A 21,560-nucleotide genomic window follows, 5' to 3' on the forward strand; every position below is an offset into this window, starting at 1 on the left:
CGACAGGAAAGGTCACGAGATAACTTGAATGATATTCAAGAGTACAGTCGGAAGAGAAATGACATCGATAGAATCAGTCTTGAGTTGTGATAGTTACATTACGACTTTAGTTTGTTCCATTGCATGTGAATACGTGTCTTGTATCGCACGGTATTATTATTTCATTCGTAAACAGATGTAGCGCGTTTAATTAGCTTCGAAATTTTCTCTTGCTACGTTCTTTATTTCCACAGCGATGTCCTCATTTGTTCATCTTCTTGGAAGTGACAGTACTTCAATCGGCTCGCACCTCTCCTCCCTCGGCGTGCCTATACACACACGTCAAAACAGACAGCAACCCCACCATCGGTTTTCGGCAATCGTTTCTTGCGCGAGCTATATATTGTAATTCGTTGGCTTAGAGCTGATAGAGGATTGAACCTGTTTTTAACGCCAGGTAGGAGTTGCATCAATTTTTGCAAGGATATGTAAAAACTGAAACTCTTAATTGCGAACAAAAGTTGCAAAACACTGAATGGTTGTGCATATTATCCCTTTTGACTGACTGTACAGAATATTACAGAGCTTATGAGTCACATCGTTTTGATCAGAAAAATACATCTTTAAAGATTCTTTTTTCTTAAAATGACACGAAACATTTGAAAAGCTGCTCTACGACGGAGCTATAGTGTGAAGACGCTGATTTTTATCCATTTGCTGAACATGTGGCAGAGAGTGGGAAGAAAATTATTTCCAGGGTTTTTTTTTATTTTGGTGAACTAGTCTATATCCTAGATTTTTCCTGTTTAACTATTACTTATTGAAACATATCCGACGGATGAGGCTCCAGATCTATGGATGGAGCTATATGACCTCCAAAGTGACGGTTTTCTTATATCTGTGACATGTTTTCAGCCTATTGATTCTTGTAGAACAGGCCTGCAGAACTCGCAAAGTAGGGGAACTCTGACGTCAGACTCACTCCACTTCTATTGAGTATGATCGACTTCCGCCCCGAGAATGAATGTTGATGCAGCCGAGCGTAACTAGAACGCTGTGACCGCACACGTAGAAAAGGTGGATGGGGTAAAAGAGGGGAGGAAATCAGTCGCTCTCAAGGGCTACAGTTCTGCAGGCCTGTTGTAGAACAATCCAAAGTTGCGAACTTATATTTTGAAAATAATTACAATCCATGTTTGGCAGCACATAGTATGTGAATATGCATTTTCTGTCAACAAATTGTTAAAAACTAACCAAAGAAACAAATTATAACAAAATTTATTGAAATCTTCACTGCAGCTTGCCACTGCAGAAATCAAATGGATATTGAATCTATAATAAATCTAAACACAGCTAAATTTTCTCATTAAATATGAAGAGTTCAGAACCATAGTGGGCCAAGCGCCATTTACTAAAACCGTAGAAAACAAGGGTTAAAATGAAGTTATTATCATAATTCAATGGAAACATATAGCAAGTATATAAAGTACACACATCAAAACTAAATTATATGTCAGTGTTCATTAAACTATGGTATTTGCTTAACTTTAACCCTTGCTTTCTCCGTTTTTAATAAATGGCGCTTGGCCCACTATGGCTCTGAAGTCTTCATATATCTTATTGTTATCTTTGTATTCTTTGAGCTTGTAAAATATAAGTGAAAAGATATTGATATAATTATTTACACTTTGTAATAATTATAACAATATAATACTATTATATAATTCCGGCCCGCGAATTAATTTTCAAAAAGTCATTTGGTCCTTGAACAAAAACAGTTGACCTTACTGAAATAAATGAACTAACAAATTCCAGACTCACTTCCGTTCTTTAATGAGAAAGTACGCAAAATTGCAAACGTCAGGCTTTGTTTGCGTTGATTGTCTAGCGATATAACTGCAGATTAGATTTTTTATTTCTACCATGAATTTCAGAATTTATTAGTAATTTATATGCTTATGAAGTTTTATTCTGTATTAAGTTAGGAAACTCTATTCTCACAGTATAAGCAATGCATTGCAATTCAAAATTCCATACGTTTACATACACTTTAATGGTTTTATTAATATGGAGTTCGTATACGTAGTTTCAAATATTACTTCCATATCGGACGCACATATACAGAATGAAAGAAAACAAACTGGCAATATCAGTAGTGGACTATAACCACAAATATTGAATGGGACTTCCATATAGATGCATCATTTCGAAAAGCCAGACAGCTCAATTCGTGAAAATAAACACACATGAAGCAAATAGACTAGATATGCATTTATCGCCGTTAGGGGAATGGAAAACCATGACAACAGCTGTTTAATTTTTTCAAGCCTATTCCGCCGTGAGTTTTGTATTTTTTACTGTGTGTATAATCAAGTCTGTTACCACAAATATCAGAGACATGTTGAGACGAATGGAAAAAGTAAAAACCGTACGAGTGTCACAAAATGTCGGTTTATTGATCGTGTTGTCAACAATATTTATTTCTTTGAAGTATCAAAGACATACTTAATTACTGGCTTTTAAGGAACCCGGAGGTTCATTGCCGCCCTCACATAAGCCCGCCATCGTTCCCTATCCTGAGCAAGATTAATCCAGTCTCTCCCATCATATCCCACCTCCCTCAAATCCATTTTAATATTATCTTCCCATCTACGTCTCGGCCTCCCCAAAGGACTTTTTCCCTCCGGCCTCCCAACTAACATTCTATATGAATTTCTGGATTCGCCCATACGTGCTACATGCTCTGCCCATCTCAAACGTCTGCATTTAATGTGTCTAATTATGTCAGGTGAAGAATACAATACGTGCAGTTCTGTGTTGTGTAACTTTCTCCATTCTCCTGTAACTTCATCACTCTTAGCCCGAAATATTTTCCTAAACACGTTATTCTCAAACACCCTTAACCTATGTTCCTTTCTCAATCTGAGAGTCCAAGTTTCGCAACCATAAAGAACAACCGGTAATATAACTGGATGATAAAAGCTTCTGAGCCAAATAATACCAGGCATTTCCCATATTTATTCTGTATTTAATTTCCTCCCCAGTATCATTTATATTTGTTACTGTTGCTCCCAGGTATTTGAATTTTTCCACTTCTTCTAAGGATAAATTTCCAATTTTTATATTTGCATTTCGTACAATATTCTCGTCACGAGATATAATCATATCAAAGATATATTTACACTAAATCATTTACTAACTTATGTATTCAAATAAAAGTTGCTTGTAGATTCAAAACTGACTTAATTAGTTAATTTAAGTTTTAAATAGATCTGATCTATTTCGTTAGGGTTAAAACAATGAATTGCTTCAAGGATATAAAAAGTACTGATTGCAGTGTAGCAATTCTCACTTTGAAAGAAATAGTTTTGAAAGAATCCTCGAACACTTTCAATGTTAAAGCTGACGTGATTGAGGCATTACGAGATTTCATGCTGAATTACCCTGAATTTACACCTGCTGTGTTCAAATGTGTCTAGGTTCCTTATGCATCTGTTGAATAAATTGATGTATGAAATCTTTTTTATCATTATTTTGACGGCTAACGTATAATATAAGATTATTTTTTCAACAGTAATCTCGCTAGAGGTTTTGATTTATCTAGAGAAAATCAAAACTCGAGTGGGATTTAATTGACTATTACACGATTAGAAGAAAGTATGTAAAGATTAGAAGTAACGAAGTACTCCAATACAATGAAATATTAATTGACTTACGAAAATACAACTGTCTTCAAATGTATTATTGTACCATCTCAACATTACAAATATTACGCTAGATGCATGCTAGATGGCAGTGGTGTGTTATGATTATATGATGTTATCAGGTGTGCCAACTATGGAATCTTCATTGAACTCTGTAGACGATTACTAGTCAAGAAGGCTTTGTTGATTCAGTTTCATTTTTATTAAAACATTTGCATTCCACTTCAATTATCCGGATCCCAGTAATCAACGTCACTTTACAGATGATTTTCAATAAATCTTAGTATTAAACAATCTCTGGTACGTGAATATCCATAATATCATATAGCAGAAGCTATAACATAACCTAAATAATATAAACAAGTGTTAGAAAAGTTTTAATTAGGGATGATGAAATAAACAAGAAAAGTTTTAATTAACGATGATGACATAAAAAATAAACATGAATAATTTTAAAAGAAACAATTATTGAAAGTAAAATTTTCAAATTTGAATGTTTTAGTGGTTGGTGTTAGTGTTTTATATTAGACGTGTGCTTAAAAGAAGTGGATGTACATGGTTTATTCCTCAACGTATTCAGGATTTCCGAATGGTGCTCTTCATTTATTTGTAAATAGGATTTCAGGGAAGATGCATAGGTATGACCAGTGATCTTTATTAATTCTTGTTCTTGAATGCCAATGCGAGTCATATTTGAAACTGGTGTGCAGCATCGACTGGAGTTGTTTGTAATTTTATGTTTTTTTTTTTTTTTTTTTTTTTTTTTTACGTCTAGACCAGCGCAGTTTGAAATGTTGGCAAACAAAGAAACAAATGCTAGGGACGCGATAAAAGTGTACGATAAGCAGCCATGATTGGTTGAAATATGTCCTTCCGTACCGTTTTATTGGTCAAAAGTAGTATGACGTAGTAAAAGTGTAATAGTTACATAAAAATCTCTTTTCAATTTATACGAAATTATTGCGGCTATCTTATAACTAATTAGCGATAAAACATGAAATATATTTTTATCACGATTTTTTCTCGAGATTAAGACGGAATTCTGTGGTCTCTAGCCCATGATGTAAGTTACTCGTCGCAGTTGGTAAAGCACCTTAAAATGATCAATTAAAAAACGTTACTCGTCGACTGCAACACAAATCAAGTAAATAGCGAACAACTAACACTCAGTAGTTCAACGGAGCACGACCCACGCCGCCTTCTTTTGTACAAAGTAGAGGGACTCTAGAACATAGTTAAACTGAAACCACTTGCCTCTCTCCCTTCGGGCAACAAGTTTCGCTCCATGCTGATGAGTATGATGGTGATTAAGGAAATGGAAGATTAAGCTAAGCTGAGATATCTTCTAGGCCTATATTAACTCTGGGGAGTATGTAGGAATTAAGTTTCAAGTTCGCACATCCTCTTTGAACTTTAATTTTGTGCTCCACTTTGGAGCCGTTTTGTGGTGTAAACTTTATTCTAGTATAATAAATGTAAATATTAAAGTTCATCAGCAGCTTTGAGTCTTAAAGCCTCTTACATTTATGAGAACTCGGTAGGAAAATTTTCAAAGTAAAATAAAGCTCTTTATCCTTACCTTCGAAATTTATTTCTTTAATTTATGAAACTTGAGTCAGCTCTAAGCACTGAGTTTTGATTCATTGCACTTTTCGTGCTATTAGTGGAAATTTAGAAGCATCTGCCATATTCAGGCAGTAATTAAATTAAGTACGTAACTCTCTTTTCAAACATAGAAGACAGCATCGTTTGAAAGCCGAGTAATAAGATATTAATCACAGTTTAGTTATTGTTCTCTCAGCACATTTTACTGAGCACTGGTTTATAAACACTTGACTCCTCATAACAGACTACAACCTTTAACCCTAGATTATATATGTAACAGATAACTCATCGCTATGTTAAAATCGGCAGCACCTTGAAGAGAACAACCACCAGGATCGCCACCCGTCCGCCATAAACGAACACGAGATGGCAGTACAGTCGCTAATGCAATTCAAATGGGAATTATGACGTGACTCCTTATGTAACAACTAGATGGCAGCGTAGTAAACCTGACAAAATTTGTTAACATCAAAGCCTATAAGGCCGACCTATCTGGGTATATATTATCTAGGCTTTAACTGAAAATAGTAAATTTGGATAACATTTCTTAAGATTTATATATGATCTAGGCTTTAACTAAAATAGTAAATTTGGATAACATTTCTTAAGATTTAAGTTTAGAAGTGGAAGACAGTATTTGCTTTTCTCTAAATAAATATTGAGGAAAGTGTTACAAATATGAAATAGCGGAACAAATATGAAATAGTGTGATATACAACCTGAGACGTGTTGTATTCTAGCGAAAGCCTTCCAAATTACTACGCACTGTTACTCTCTTTCGCGGTAATATGTTAGTTTGCAGCTAGAAGCTGAACTGTTGAATCGTTTATCATTATTGCGTTTTCGACGAAAGTGGAAATTTTGACGATAAGTTCTTTTCTTTAGAGTTGATAATAGAAAATTACATACACTCCTCTTTGCAGATGATCAGGCAGTGATAGCAACTGACGAGGACAGCTTACAGAGAGCCATTTTTTCAATTAGAAAGAGTTGCTGCTGAATATAACCTACAGATACCGCCAAGTAAAACCAAAGTAATGGCGTTCCATGGGAAGAATATAGTAAGAGCCAAAATAGTAGTGAATAATCTTTTAATAAAACAGGTAACTGATTTTAACTATTTAGGCGTCTTCCTAGGAAATGATAGGACAAAGGATATTAACAGAAAATTAAATCTGTTCCAACATATTTGTGGTACAATTAAGAGAACACTAGCAAGGAAAACCAGAAGAGAAACTCTACTCAAGTTCTATAACGTTTTAGCTTTACCTGTATTGATGTATGTCTCGGAATGTTGGACCCCTAATAAAAGCATGATAAGAAGAGTGGAAGCTGCAGAAATGAGATTTCTTCGATATGTAGCAGGACAAGAAAAGGAATGAAGATATCCGCAAAGAACTACAAATAGTCAGCATAGTAACAAAAATATAAGAAAATAGAAATAAATGGTTTGAACAGGTCAGCAGAATGAATGAATAAAGGCTGCCCCGTATGATCCTAAATTATAAGCCTCAAGGTCACAGAAGTCGAGGACGACCAACCAAAAGATGGAGTGATCAACTATACTTTGGGGCCGGAACAGATCAGTAATGATTAATCCATGAAGGAGATGATGATGATGAAGTTCTTTTCTTGAATATACATTGTTATTCCTCAATGTTACAAATATTAATATTAATTATGTAATATATTCTTAAAGAGAAGTAATCGACGTTTATAGCAATGTATGTGTCACAGATGTGTGACATTGGCACAATATCCAACACACTATGTGCATGAGGGTTGGCCACTAAAGAGAAACTAAGAGGTGGAACTTAAACTGAGAGAATTCAATCCGCCATCGGAACTGGAATCCGGTGTGGCTTAGTGGATAAAGGGTCAGCACATAGAGCTAAAAACCCGGGTTCGAGTCCCGGTGCTGGAAGGAATTTTTCTCCGCTCCACCCATCCTTCATCATATATTAATGCAGAATTCTTGCACGAAAATACCACATGTACTTCGGTACATCACAATAATTAGATCATGACGCTACGCGTGGAACTATTGTGAAAGAAGGTTACTAAAATGCAATCAATGTTAAAACACATAAAATTATTATTTCGTTGTACTAAATACTCCAAAATATCAATTGAAAGCAATAATAAATATGGTGCTTTTTCAATTTAATTAATTCTTACGTTACACTGGATTCACGTAACTCCATACATTTCAATTATGCATAGCTTCAGTAATATAAATATTCTATCACTGTATATGTCTGGCTTCAGAAGCTAACAAATATTCCCTTCACTTCGTGCTCAAGGATGCATGCGGTAATTACAACCGGTTCATATACATATACTCATATAGGGTGGAACTGAAATAACCCTGCAGATAGAAAGGAACGATAGTGTATACTTAAAGGAATAGAAAACGTATATTACGTTTCGTGATTAAATGCACAGTTTAATTAGGAAATTAAGTTGGAAGTTTCAGCATTCTGGCAACATCGCAGCTTTCTGCTCGTAATAAAGATGCAAGAGGTCCGCGAACTCAGGTCTGCCTCTGTACGCGATTCTCCTTCTATCGCTACGACGTTGCAATCTGGTCGCGTCGTTCAGTGGCTTGAAATTAGTGTCTTTTGAATTAAATTTTAACCTAAGACCGTCAACACTATGGAAATACCTCAGAGAGATAATAGTAATATGCGTTACAAGAGCGGTATGTTGAAGTTTTCATGTTCGACGAAAAGTTTGAAAAAGCGAAACGTTGTTGAGCTTTTTTAATTTCCGAGAATTGAAAGGAAACATACCGCTCGCGTATCGTACATTATTTTGTGCGAAGATCGTTTATTACATACCTGAAAGAGGAATTTCTAATTAGTTGCAATGAAATCTCCATCTTGCTTTCTGTTCAATGACGGCAAATTAGCAAAACAAAAATATCTATCTTCAACATTGTTGTTTTAAAATGTTTTCTGTGTTTACTATATTCCAGTAGGTAGTGATATACGTCTGTCTTTTTTTTCCCCCAGTCTATAAATGCGAACTTAAAACAAACGGCTTGCTTAATGTTACATGTATCACTAATGCAGTAACATTACTGGAGTTGTAGAGTTTACTTAATTTTTGCAAATATTTAAAAACAATAATTAAGAGTGCAATTTAGGTGAAATTGCAGTGGTAAGTTTCCAATTTATAATTATTACTATATTGAACGTCTCTAAAATTAATATGTTAAAAGTCTAAAGCAGTAAAATCAATATGTCACTTAAGCGGTAAGAAGAGGGAAATTCTTATGTGTGTTAGGTTGGGAATACTGAATGTGGAATTTTAGATTTAACGCGGATTGGTTTTGTGCGGAAACCAAGCAAATACACACGATCTCGCACAAATGATTTTTTATTAGATTTTCTTATCGATGTGGATAAAAATCACGATCCTACTCACAATACTTACCGAATAAGAGGGTGTTAGACATTTGTGAAAGCATATTTTTTCTGAGAACTATGAACTTTCCACCAATACTTTTGTGTTACATACAACATGATCTATTCGCTCTGAAAATCTGCGATCGATTTTGGGGCGGTCGATTTTGACAGTAGGAGAAATTTCGCAGTACTTACCGTTGATATAGTTATAGACAATCGGCGGATCATTTTACTCATGCTCAAAATCCTAACATCGTGCTGTAGACCGTGGCTACTATCAGCTAAATTTAATTTTATTTCATTGGGTTATTTTTACGACGCTTTATCAACTTCTAGGTTATTTAGCGTCTCAATGAAATGAAGGTGATAATGCCGGTGAAATGAGTCCGGGGTCCAGAACCGAAAGTTACCCAGCATTTGCTCGTATTGAGTTGTGGGAAAACCCCGGAAAAAACCTCAACCATGTAACTTGCTCCGAGCGGGATTCGAACCCGGGCCACCTGGTTTCGCGGCCAGACGCGCTGACCGTTACTCCACAGGTGTGGACTCAGCTAAATTATACTACCGTAATTCAATAGTATAATGCATCTATTGAATAATAATAATAATAATAATAATAATAATAATAATAATAATAATAAATGTTATACTTTCACTCGGTTTTCATCATTTAACGCTAAATAAAATTTATGTAAAAGTCTGCGCTGGACACAAAATAGAAGTAACGCTGGCACGTAACATCTTTAAATGTCAATAACTCAGTCCCTGTAAAAGATAGATAACACAAAGCTATGTATGAATTAAAGAATACATAGAGCTTCCTATGTAATTTACTTAAGAACGAACATTTCACAGAATGTTACATAACTAATCATACGTGCTACATGCCCTGCCCATCTGAAACGTCTGGATTTAATATTCCTAATTATGTCAGGTGTAGAATACAATGCATGGAGTTCTACGTTGTGTAACTTTCTCGATTCCCCTGTAACTTCATCCCTCTTAGCCCCAAATATTTTCATAAGCACCTTATTCTCGAATATCCTTAACCTCTGTCCCTCTCTCGAAGTGAGAGTCGAAGTTTCACAACCATACAGAATAACCAGTAATATAACTGTTTTATAAATTTTAACTTTCAGGTTTTTTGAAATTGGGGTAAAATGGCTTCAAAAATTGACCTGCTGTAATCATATATGCTGCTTCACCTGTTAACAATAACAGTACTCATTGGTCTTCAACACTATTTGGATGTAATGTTTTCAATACCGAATTAACAAAATACGCAATACTTTTAGAATTTGGTTTCTGAACTTCTTTTGAACATAGAAAATGGGGCTTTCCTGAAACATTTACATCCATTTTCTATGATTATTATAAGAACTGCAATTTCCTTATTTTCGAACGCAGAATTAAATGCAGTATTGTTGAGTGAGTAGTGATATAAAGAAAAAGGAAAAAAAAAACATATTAAAGCAAAATAAAGGGCAAAAAAGTACTTATTAAAGCAAAAGAGGCGTAAACGGAAAAAAGGCAAAATCTAACTGTATGAGAATGTTTCATTTCTCATGATTCGTGCACATTTACTAAAAGCTTTTAAATAGTAGGTTGGGATCCGTACAGACAAAACCAAATCGATTCAATAGAAAAGGTCCAACGCAAGGCAGAAAAATATGTCAAAATGGGAAAGGGACATGGTGAAGAGATAGTAAAAGACTTAGGGTGGGAATCTCTCAAATCAAGGCGACGAAGAACCAGACTCACCGCATTGTTTAAGGCACAAATGGGACACAAAGCATGGACCGACATTAATGCTAGATTAGCAACACCATCATACTTAGGCAGTGCAGATCACATTAGGAACTTTAAATGTAGAAAACAAAGAACGGACGTGGCAAAATTTTCCCTTGTTAACCGCAGGATAGTAGACTGGAACAGCTTACCTGCGGCAATCTTTCAGGGTCCTCTCAAAATCAATACATTTAAGGAAAGGTTCAGAAGATTAGACTGAAAATGTAATTGTAGGGCAGGGTAATTATCTAAGTTGTATCTTGTAATTAAATATGTTTATATGTAATTAATTAAGACGATATATAATTTGGTTGATATGTAAATAAATTAAGGTGATATGTAATTAATTAAGATGATATGTAATTAAGTTGATTTGTAGTTAATTAAGGTGATATGTAATTACTTAAATGGTAATAGTTGGGTGAAATAGAAGTACTTATAAGTTAGGTTTACTTTTGCTTATTGCAGTCGTTATTATAGAAGAGTTTTTATTTATAGTCCTAGGTTTATTGCATCTATTTATTTATAGATAGAAATAAAATTTAGGTTTATTTTATTTTACTTTATTTTATTTATTTATTTTATTTTTTATTTTATTTTTTATTTTTATTTTATTGCTGTAATTATTGTATAATTGTAATGGTATTATTGTATATTATATCACTGCCACCGGGTGTATACCCAATTGTAGTGTTAATAAATACATACATATGAACCTTCAAATAAAATAGGCATTTCTTAAACATTCGATGTCTAATGATGACAGAAGAAAACCTAAAGAACAAGTTCATAAAGAATCTTCATTTATACTGTTCCCCGCTTCATGAACCATCAATATTCATTTCACTTCATCATCATGGCAAAGAATAGCGGTGTCTCTCTAAAGTTGAGGGGACGATTCTAATATAAATTCTTTTGATATTACACTTTTTCGCATTAAGCACATGCTAATAAATTGTGTTTCGTGTGCCTGTGAAAACTAATCTCTCAAGCAGAAATATCTTACACATAATGAGAAAGTGAAAACATTTAAAACTAAAACACTCCTGCAGCAGAGATCTGTTGAAGTTAGAGACGGCGAGTTGAAAATCAAAGTTTGCAGAAGTTTAACGAATTTAATATTGACACAAGGCGGCGAGGCTTGGACGAATCTGAAGTAAGACCCTAGTGAGATTAACGTATCAGAGCGAGAGCTGCGGCCTTCAGCATTACAAAATAGACTCAGATATTTACTGAGAGAGCAGTAGCGGCTCGTCGTAAAGAAAATAGGTGATGTGCTGTTCACATACACAAATGCATGAACAGTTTTACCAATATAATGAGTAGGCCTACTATTCGTAAACTACGTACAATTTTACTAATTCTAGAACACATGCAAACAGGAAAATTAATTTTTTTTTTCAGGACTCACCCAGTTTCTTGCATAAAAAGTCAATCCTCCTATCTTTTAAAGCAGCAAACCTGTCGATGATGTCTTCATAAAATATCTGAGTTTAACTGAGGGTGGAGCGTATATCTCTATGCAAAGCTATGGGGCTAATGATGAAAGTCTCTCCTGTAATGTAGCATTTCAAGTGAAATTTTCAATCTTTTCCAACAGAAAAGATTCTTTCAACGCAAGAATTTTATTGTTATTTTATACAACTTCTCTATATTAAGCACTTTTTAAAAGAAAGAGTAAATGGAACGTCCAGAATTTAAAACATCTTTTTTCATCCTCATATTTAAGTCTACAAAACGGCATTTCTAATATATATTACAAACCGTGACATTTTCGGGATACTCATTTTGCACTCATTTATCAATATTTTATATTTATATTTAAGTTTATATTTATATTTAAGTTATTTAATAGAGCAAAAATCTGAAAATTGACAAATGTGTCACATAGGAGTTATTGCCGGAACAACGACGATATTCCCCATTCACTTCAAAACACTCGCCTCCAAATTCTGTCACAAATTGATGCTTTTTAAATCCCTTTTTCTTCGTCATGATGCATTACAGATGCACTATCTATGCAAATAAGTAGCGTACTGACGGGTAGTTACAAATGATATGTGTATCGTCATGAACAAACAGTTGTCCACACCTGTGGAGTAACGGTCAGCGCGTCTGGCCGCGAAACCAGGTGGCCCGGGTTCGATTCCCGGTCGGGGCAAGTTACCTGGTTGAGGTTTTTTCCGGGGTTTTCCCTCAACCCAATATGAGCAAATGCTGGGTAACTTTCGGTGTTGGACCCTGGACTCATTTCACTGGCATTATCACCATCTCATTCAGATGCTAAATAACCTAGATGTTGATGAAGCATGGTAAAATAACCTACTAAAATAAACAAACAGTTATTTATTTCATAGCGTTCCTCCCTAAATATTCTGTTGTGTACATGTGCCGTTCTTGCAGTTAACTTGCATGGACAGTGTTCCCATCAATCGGTCCCCAAGATGCTGTGTCTGGTGATGAGAATTAATACTGGTATTCCAACTAGCTATTGTTTATTAAAGAGCAAGCAATACCCCGCACAATGTTATAATTCCGCAGTGGCCAATGGTAGTCAAAAAGTTCGTGCTTTGTGTTCTGTTTATTTGAAGAGTTCGTGCCATTAACTACAGAGTGATTTATATAGAACTGACACATTTCTTTCATTAATTGTTTCAAAACGAATTGTGCTAGCGACAACTTATTATACTTAAAATGTAGAGGAATTTTGGGAGATTATTTACCTCTATAGCAAATGTTGTCCGGCGTTGTCAAATCCGGAGATCTCGGTGGCCACAGGTTCCTGGAAATTATTCGGTCGTCACATAACCGGATAAATGGAACCATGCTTCATCTGTGAACCATGTGATGGACAATATGGCAGGATATTGCACAATGAACGTCTGAAATCAACGGCAATAAGTCACTAGATGCGCAGATGTTTATGTTTTATTCCTATTGTTGGCAGCTGTTTTCGACATTTTGTGTCAACGTGAAAATGCAATACACATTAAATCAACGACTCTTCCTTGTGAAGCAATACTGGATTACGAATTCAATTACAGCTACTCAAAGGGCATACCAGAGAGAATTTGGTGTTCGCAATCCTCCCAAAAGAAACACAATACTGGGACTGGTAAACAAATTGGAAACAACTGGATCTCTGGTGAATGAAAAGGGCAAGCATCGTTCATCCAGGCTTCCCACGGTTGTTGTTGACGTAAGAGCACGACTGGAGCAGTCACCCAAAAAATCATTAAGACGTTTGTCGCAGGAGACAGGGTACACCTACTCAATGTGTCAGAGAGCCTAAAGCCATATAGGGTTACGGTTGTTCATCAGCTACAGGAACCAGATAAGAATAAAAGATTGAATTATTGTCGTTGGTTTCAGACGTTGTGCAAAATCCTGCCATATTGTCCATCACATGGTTCACAGATGAAGCATGGTTCCATTTATCCGGTTATGTGACGACCGAATAATTTCCAGGAACCTGTGGCCACCGAGATCTCCGGATCTGGCAACGCCGGACAACATTTGCTATAGAGGTAAATAATCTCCCAAAATTCCTCTATATTTTAGGTATAATAAGTTATCGCTAGCACAATTCGTTTTGAAACAATTAATGAAAGAAATGTGTCAGTTCTATATAAATCACTCTGTACAATTGACTACAGCTTCCGCTGACTTAGACTTATGAGTGGCTGAAGTTCAAATACAAGTTCAACTGAACTGTTGCAAAATAACGATTACAAATTAGCAAGCGCGAGTCACTAGCTGCATTCTCAAGTCTTTGCGATCTGTCTCCTCTTTCTTGGATTTCAGATTGTTGTGAATAAGACCTCAGTTCTATTCTAACCTACATCATATCAACCTGTACAGGAATCCTGTCTGTAGACCAATTTATAACCATTATTTTAGATGGCATCCTGCCATCTTTCGGCCAGCAGTTTAATTTAGCGACATAATTCTTTGGACTTAAAAGTAAAATTCGTATCATGCCGTATGGACTGAAATGAATGTATTGAAGCGCTGTTCAAACTGATCGTTGTCCACTGACCGGAATAATTCGTAACACAAAAGTGAAATATATATTGACTATAAGCTGGATACAGCAAAACCCCAACGCCTTCCAGTCCTTAAGTATAATAAAACAAAACAAATTGTTATATACAGGGTGATTCACGAGTATTTACCGTCACTTATGGAGCTTATTTCCGAAGACATTCTGAGCAAAATGTCATATAAACATGTATCCTAATCTCAATATTTTCTTAGTAACACTAATTTGAAGTTGTTAGTAAAATACCTTTTTTCTTTAGTTTTAAGGGTAAAAAAATATTACAAATATATAATGAACTATTGAGAAATATCATTTCTTTCATTGGCTAGTGTTTTGAAGCTAAAAATGTGTTTTTAATTGCTTTGTACATATTTTGTTTTTCGATTTTTAACTGAAAATTTCCATTAATCTTATGCACTTATCACAAAAACTGTTACAAATCATATGACTTTAGGAACTTGATCCTTTACAATTCAATTATGCATGCTAATGTACAGTCTTGAAGAATTTACAAGCATGGCGTGATTTGTAATAATTGTTTGATAAATACGTAAGAAAAATATGAATTTGTAGTTAAAAATCGAAAAAAAAAGTCTGTACGAAACAACTATGGAATTAACAACACATTTTTAGCTTCAGAATACTAGCTAATTAAAGAAATGATACTCCTAAATAGATAAATCCTTATCTGTAATATTCTTTTACCCTTAAAACTAAACAATAAAGATATTTTACAAGAAAAAACTTCAAATTAGTATAACTCTGAAAATATTGAGATTAGGACATGTTTAATAAGTTTTTTTTTTTCCTCAGAATGTCTGTAAGTAACGATAAATCCTCGTGAATCACCCTGTATATCATAACCGTGGCTTGTGTGAAATATGATCGTTGAATTCGAACTTCGTCATGCTGGTAAAGATTTCGTTTTCGGTTGACTAAAAAGGATAGCGATTACAGTAAACATATACACGATCAATGGCCCCTTGAAGTTGCCTATTCCTTTATGTCGATAGTAGATGTCAATGTACATACACCATACTATTCATCTTCCCATTTCTTGTTGAATTTGTAAGGAGAAGGAGTTCATAGATGTCGTTGAAGGGGAGGTTACGATGCATCGCTTCCAAGAGCGAGTTTCCCGTCTCTGGAAGGAAACGTTTTGAATTTCAGTTAAGGTCAGTAGCAATGTAAAGATTATTTTACTTACTAAGATAGTAGAGTTTCTGCCAGATCAGATATTGCTTGACGTCTCATGCGGCTCGATTTTCAGCTTGCAACAGCTCCTTTTGAATTTCCCTGGTAGTGTATTTTGTTGCTGTCTGAAACAATTATAAAAATAATAATATAAGATCATTAGTGTACTTGGACTAGCATTTAACTTTGTTACATATTATGTAGGATTATTCAAAAGTCAGATAGAGTTTGAAAATCTTCCTTTTTTATAGTAAGTTTATAGGAAAAAATAATACAGTTTTGTTTATAAAGCGACAGGATTTATTTTGAAAGAAACTGCTGTTTAAATTGTTTTGCTATGGCAAATGAAATAAGCAGTAATTCAAGCTGTTCTTAAGTGAATTAGTGTGTTTTTTAAATTTATTTTCATACTAGAAAATAATGGCTTTTCTCTACAAATGGAATTGGCCCTACGCAATACTACCATGAATGTAGACTTATAGAGGTTGTTCTAGTGCAATGCGAATATTCAGAACTCTAATGCATTGAAGTTGAATTCTGAAATTTGTCATTGTGGAAGTTTGTTTAAAAAATCAAAAGGCGGTTCCATGACAGATAAAGAAAGTTGTGGTACACCAAAGTATGTGGAAGACGATATGGATGCTGTAATTGTTTTACAAGAAATCCAAAACATTATGCAACGTTCACAATATGGAATATGCAGTGTGAATCGATTACGAGGCGACAGTAGATGAACTGCTCAACAGTGTGGCTTATTTTCAGAGAATATTTCTGTAGTGCTCGGAAAAAGTGGCACAAGTCAAAAATGTTAATTTTACAGGCGAAGGAAAAAAATTATCTTCACACTGGTTTATGTCGATTTGATTTTCTTCTGTATGAATTATCGTAATGGGAAAAATACTTATGTCTCTTTTCCCAAGCCAGCAGGTGTTAAGTAAGTTGTCAATAAATTAATAAAAAATGTTTGTGGAAACTGAATGATGCCACTTTTCCCAAACATTACAGATTTCATACCCCAAAAAAACCCACTCCTTTCCGAACAGAATTGCATTCTTATTTTTCTACAATTTTATTTTAAAAAAAAAGAGCATTTTAAAATTGTTCGTGATTTTTAACAGCCCTACACTTATAAACTTCGAAACACAATGAATATTTGTCGAATTTATTAAAGCTTTCGATGTAAGGTTAGTGAAGGTTAAAAGAGACTTTTGAAACTTTCTTTGTATGTTAAAAATTCCAACGTCTAGAATTTATACTAAACATTTTATAATTTATAAGGTCCGAAATAATGTTCCGATTGCTGACCAAACATATCACAAGTGTTAAAATAATTTAAGATGTGTTTGATTACAAATTATGAATGATTACTTTTAAAATAAATGTAAACGTGTGTCTAATTTTATAATCCTTACGATGGTATTCTGACTGGGGAAGTAGAGCTGTGGGTCCAGTGTCTTAGACCTAGAGGTCGTAAAAGAACTCTGTTTCTAAGGAAAAGGCTCCATGTATTAATTTGATGGACATTATTTGCGCCCACGTTGAATTTCGACGCAGAATACTGCAATTAAAAGCGTCGTTAAAATTTACTACTACTACTGCTGCTACTGCTGCCGCTGCTGTTGCTGCTGCTGCTTACAAATGACTTTTAGAGCACACGGAAGTTCATTGCCGCCCTCAGATAAGCTCGACATCAGTCCCTATCCTGAGCAAAATTAATCCGGTCCCTAGCATCATATTCCACCTCCCTCAAATCCATTTTAATACAGTATTATCCTCCCATTTACGTCTACGCCTTCCCAAACGTCTTTTTCCCTCAGGTCCCCAACTAACACTCTATATGCATTTCTGGATTCGCCCATACGTATTATATGCCCTGCTCATCTCAAATGTCTGGATTTAATGTTCCTAATTAGGTTAGGTGAAGAATACAATGCATGCAGCTCTGCGTTAACTTTCTCCATTCTCCTGTAACTTCATCCCTCTTAGCCCCAAATATTTTACTAAGCACCTTACTCTCAAACACCCTTAGCCTGTGGTCCTCTCTCATAGTCAGAGTCCAAGTTTCACAAACATACAGAACAACAGAACTGTTTTATAAATTCTAACTTTCAGCTTTTTTGAGAGGAGTATGGATGACAAAAGCTTCTCAGCCGAATAATAAGAGGCATTTCCCATATTTATTCTGCGTTTAATTTCCTCTCGAGTGTCATTTATATTTGTTACTGTTGCTCCAAGACATTTGAATCTTTCCACCTCTCCGAAGGATAAATTTCCAATTTGTATATTTCCATTTCGTACAATATTCTGGTCACGAGACATAATCATATACTTTGTCTTTTCGGGATTTACTTCCAAATCTATATGTTTACTTCAAGTAAAATTCCCGTGTTGTCCCTAATCGTTTGTAGATTTTCTCCTAACATATTCACGTCATTCCCCATAAACAAGCTGCCACTGTCTCTACTATTATTTGAATTTGCAATTTGTCATCGAGTAATGTTGATAAACAGTCAACTGATTTCGCTAAGTATATAAAGTTCCTTTTTCTACTACACGTACAAAAATTATTGGTAGACAAATCTTGATTTGGAAATTTGTCGTAGCGGAATCGTCATAGAGGAGTGCATGCGTGTATTCCTAGGCATTGTTAATTTCGTTCCTCGGCTGAGACTTAAAGTTAGCGTGCCGTGCTGGTCCGCATCGTATTTCTTGTCGCTGATATCATGGTGGTGGCCTGGGTAGTTGCAATTACTAACCTCACGACCCAGGGGAGTGGGGTAACATTCTGTAATTAGGTGCTAACACCGCCAGCAAAGTTACAGGGAAGAACAACACTGTGATTTAATAGAAGCGTCTTTGCGTCTGGTACTGAATCTCACTTAGGAACGAGAATGTTTAGCTTACTTCCAAAATTATGAATGTCTGAAATTATCTTACAAAGATAGTCGGAATGGTAGCTCAATGGGTACAGTGTTGTCTTGCAACGATCACGAACCCGTCTTCAAATACTGGCAATGGCGAAGTTGTATTTTTGGTAGACAAAGCCAGGTTTGTGAGAGAGATTCAATCCAGCATCGGAGCTTGAATCCGGTGTGGCTTAGTGGATAAAGCGCCAGCGCGTAAAGTTGGAAACCAGGGTTCAAGTCCCGATGCCGGAGAGAATTTTTCTCCGTTCTACCGATTCTTTACCAGTTTTGTGAGGATTCTATCGTTTTTATCTCTCCATTCCACTAACACCCACCACAATTTTCTTTTCATTATCTCCGTTTCGAAAAAATCAGGCAAGCTACTTAAGTTTGTCCGGCGTAGGATCGGCCCTCCATCGAGGCGCGTATTCCTAGTGGTTTGTCAAAAGATTGGTAGATGGCAGTGTGGGTTAGATCTAGATAGAGTCCGTTGATACCCAGAGTAGCGCAATCGCCCGCCATTGTTATTCCATTTCAACAAGCTTGGGACAGGAACATTTAAAGTCAAACTCAATTTAGGGCAGTGTTCGTGGCCCTTAAAATTAAAAATATATAACTCTGATTTAGGCTACATGAGTTACATTCATTCCCTATACACCTGTGTATACGGCAAATTCATTGATACTCATAAACCGATTATTGTCCAATATGATCTCTCAAATGTGTGCTGAAGGATGTGCAATATCAAACAATAAAAAGGCACTCATCTTTTTATTAGAATCTTATCTTTTATATACATACAGCCTCATTCTGAAACCAGTAGATCCATAAACTGAAATATGAAATCTGTAACAAGAGGCACTTGTAACGTATGCGTTTCGTACATCATTTACCAGAAGGGAAGTTTTTGGAATTGGCGTTGCATAATTCATTTCGCAATTGTAGTTCTTTATTTAATATCTCTATTTAATTATATATGCTTTTCAGCGTCAGTGGGATGAGATATGTTATAACTAGGGCTCGGCAACGGATGCAAACAAAACAGATTCTCTATAACTGACGAGAGTGCGAGACACGTTATAAAATATTCCCGATAATAATGTTAAATTTTCCCTCAGGTAATTTATGACAAATCTCGGCCTCATGTTGCCAAATACCATCTCCCTATCGCCAATTCCACTGCGAAAAATAATTCAGTAGTTGATATAGCTTCGTTAAAAATAATGTTGGATATGCAACTGTATGAATTTTGGAAAATTTGTGACACTCGAAACTAAATAAACTAAGTAGGCAAGAGAGATGAATTCTGGAGACCTTGGAGGCCATGACTGAGCAATACTAGCTAAAGTCACTGTTTGGGGTCACCCATCTCTCATCGAAATTTCTGACGCGCATATTGTGCCTTCAGACATAAATGTAGTGGCTTTACGTGAAGGTAATGTCATAATTTTGTGTTGTGTCTCATAAAAAGTGTAATTTTTACGAGTTCTGTCTCATAGAAAATTATTTATTATGCTTCGTTTATCATTTCAGAATAGAGCTATTTTTTTAAATGTGTCAAGTAACTTTTGTGTCATTTATTATTCTCATATTTATTCTGCGTTTAATTTCCTCCCGAGTCTCATTTATATTTGTTACTGTTGCTCCAAGATATCTGAATTTCTCCACCTCTTCGAAGGATTATTATTATTATTATTATTATTATTATTATTATTATTATTATTATTATTATTATTATACATAGGGGAGAGTTGGGTAGTATCGCACATCGGGTAATATGGGACAGTGAGTTTCTTTCATCTACCACCAGATGATAGTACCTGAATGACATGGCTACGTTTCTATGATGTCGCATGCAGAAACTTAACCATGTTATTCAGGTACTACCATCTGGTGTTAGATGAAAGAAACATAGTGTCCAATATTACCCGATGTCCGATACTACCCAACTCTCCCCTACATACAATAGTTTGTAGAAGAAAATATGTAAACTGCAATAATTATATATGAACAAGTATAGTAAAATAAATGTTAAGTAGTAAGTGGGATACGTACCCCTTGAGACAACTCCGCGTACCCCTGGGGGTACGCATACCATAGATTGAATACCACTGGACTAAACAACAAAGATGGTATAAAAAATTTCCAATTTCATATTCGAGAAGAAGGGCTAGGTGAAATTGGAGTTAAACTTCTTAAGAAGTTAATCAAATTAGAGAGTAGATTCTAAAATAAAAAAAAAACAAAGCAAATAGCATGACTATGTTTAATACAGGTCTGAGCCCGGTTTATTGGTCCCATATAAGGCACCCTTGTTTTTAAGCGTATACTGCGCACGATATAGCATGGGCTATAAAACAGAACTCGTTAAAACTCCGAGTCTTATATTTTACGATATCAGGACCTTTTCTATTTCCTATTGTATATGATAAAGGAGGCTACGGAGAGTTTAGTTCCCGAGTTATGGCCTACCTAACAAAGCACAAGACGGATATTGTCAGAGGAGCTTGTAAGAACTTTCTAGATGGATAATGGGATGGGCTGATTTATAGAGTTGGACTGGGAAGTACTTCCAAGATTGGTGGAGAGAATAGGCACACAAGTTTTGTAATCCCGCCTGTTAAAGGAAAGCAGTTGAGTCTTAACATGTGAGCTTAAACCTGGTATTTACTAATGTTAATTTCTTAACGAATTTTACATTTAAATTCATACGCTCTGTTTAAAAAATAAAAGTTGTATGACTTCAATAAAAATAAACAATAACGATTGTTTGACGTTAAAATATATTGATGTTTACTTACTGCTTCTGATTTTATGTTCCTCTAATAATCATAATGATGCTGATAATACATACATACATAAGTGTTCTGCCCAAGGGCAGATCTTTCACTGCAAACCCAGCATTCTCCAATCTTTCCTATTTTCTGCCTTC

At 35.2% G+C, this 21,560-nt stretch overlaps 1 protein-coding gene across 1 annotated transcript in view; it reads right to left on the minus strand.

Moving 5' to 3' along the window:
• The window catches only part of LOC138695079 (leucine-rich repeats and immunoglobulin-like domains protein 2), a 623,017-nt gene that overhangs the window by 381,469 nt on the left and 219,988 nt on the right, over window positions 1-21,560 (minus strand). The window contains exon 2 of the mRNA XM_069819464.1: window positions 15,736-15,847. The gene's annotated coding sequence lies outside the window, so the exon portion shown is untranslated. The remainder of the gene's footprint in view (window positions 1-15,735; window positions 15,848-21,560) is intronic.

The sequence above is a fragment of the Periplaneta americana genome, chromosome 1 (genome assembly GCF_040183065.1).
Source record: "Periplaneta americana isolate PAMFEO1 chromosome 1, P.americana_PAMFEO1_priV1, whole genome shotgun sequence".
NCBI lineage: Eukaryota > Metazoa > Arthropoda > Insecta > Blattodea > Blattidae > Periplaneta > Periplaneta americana.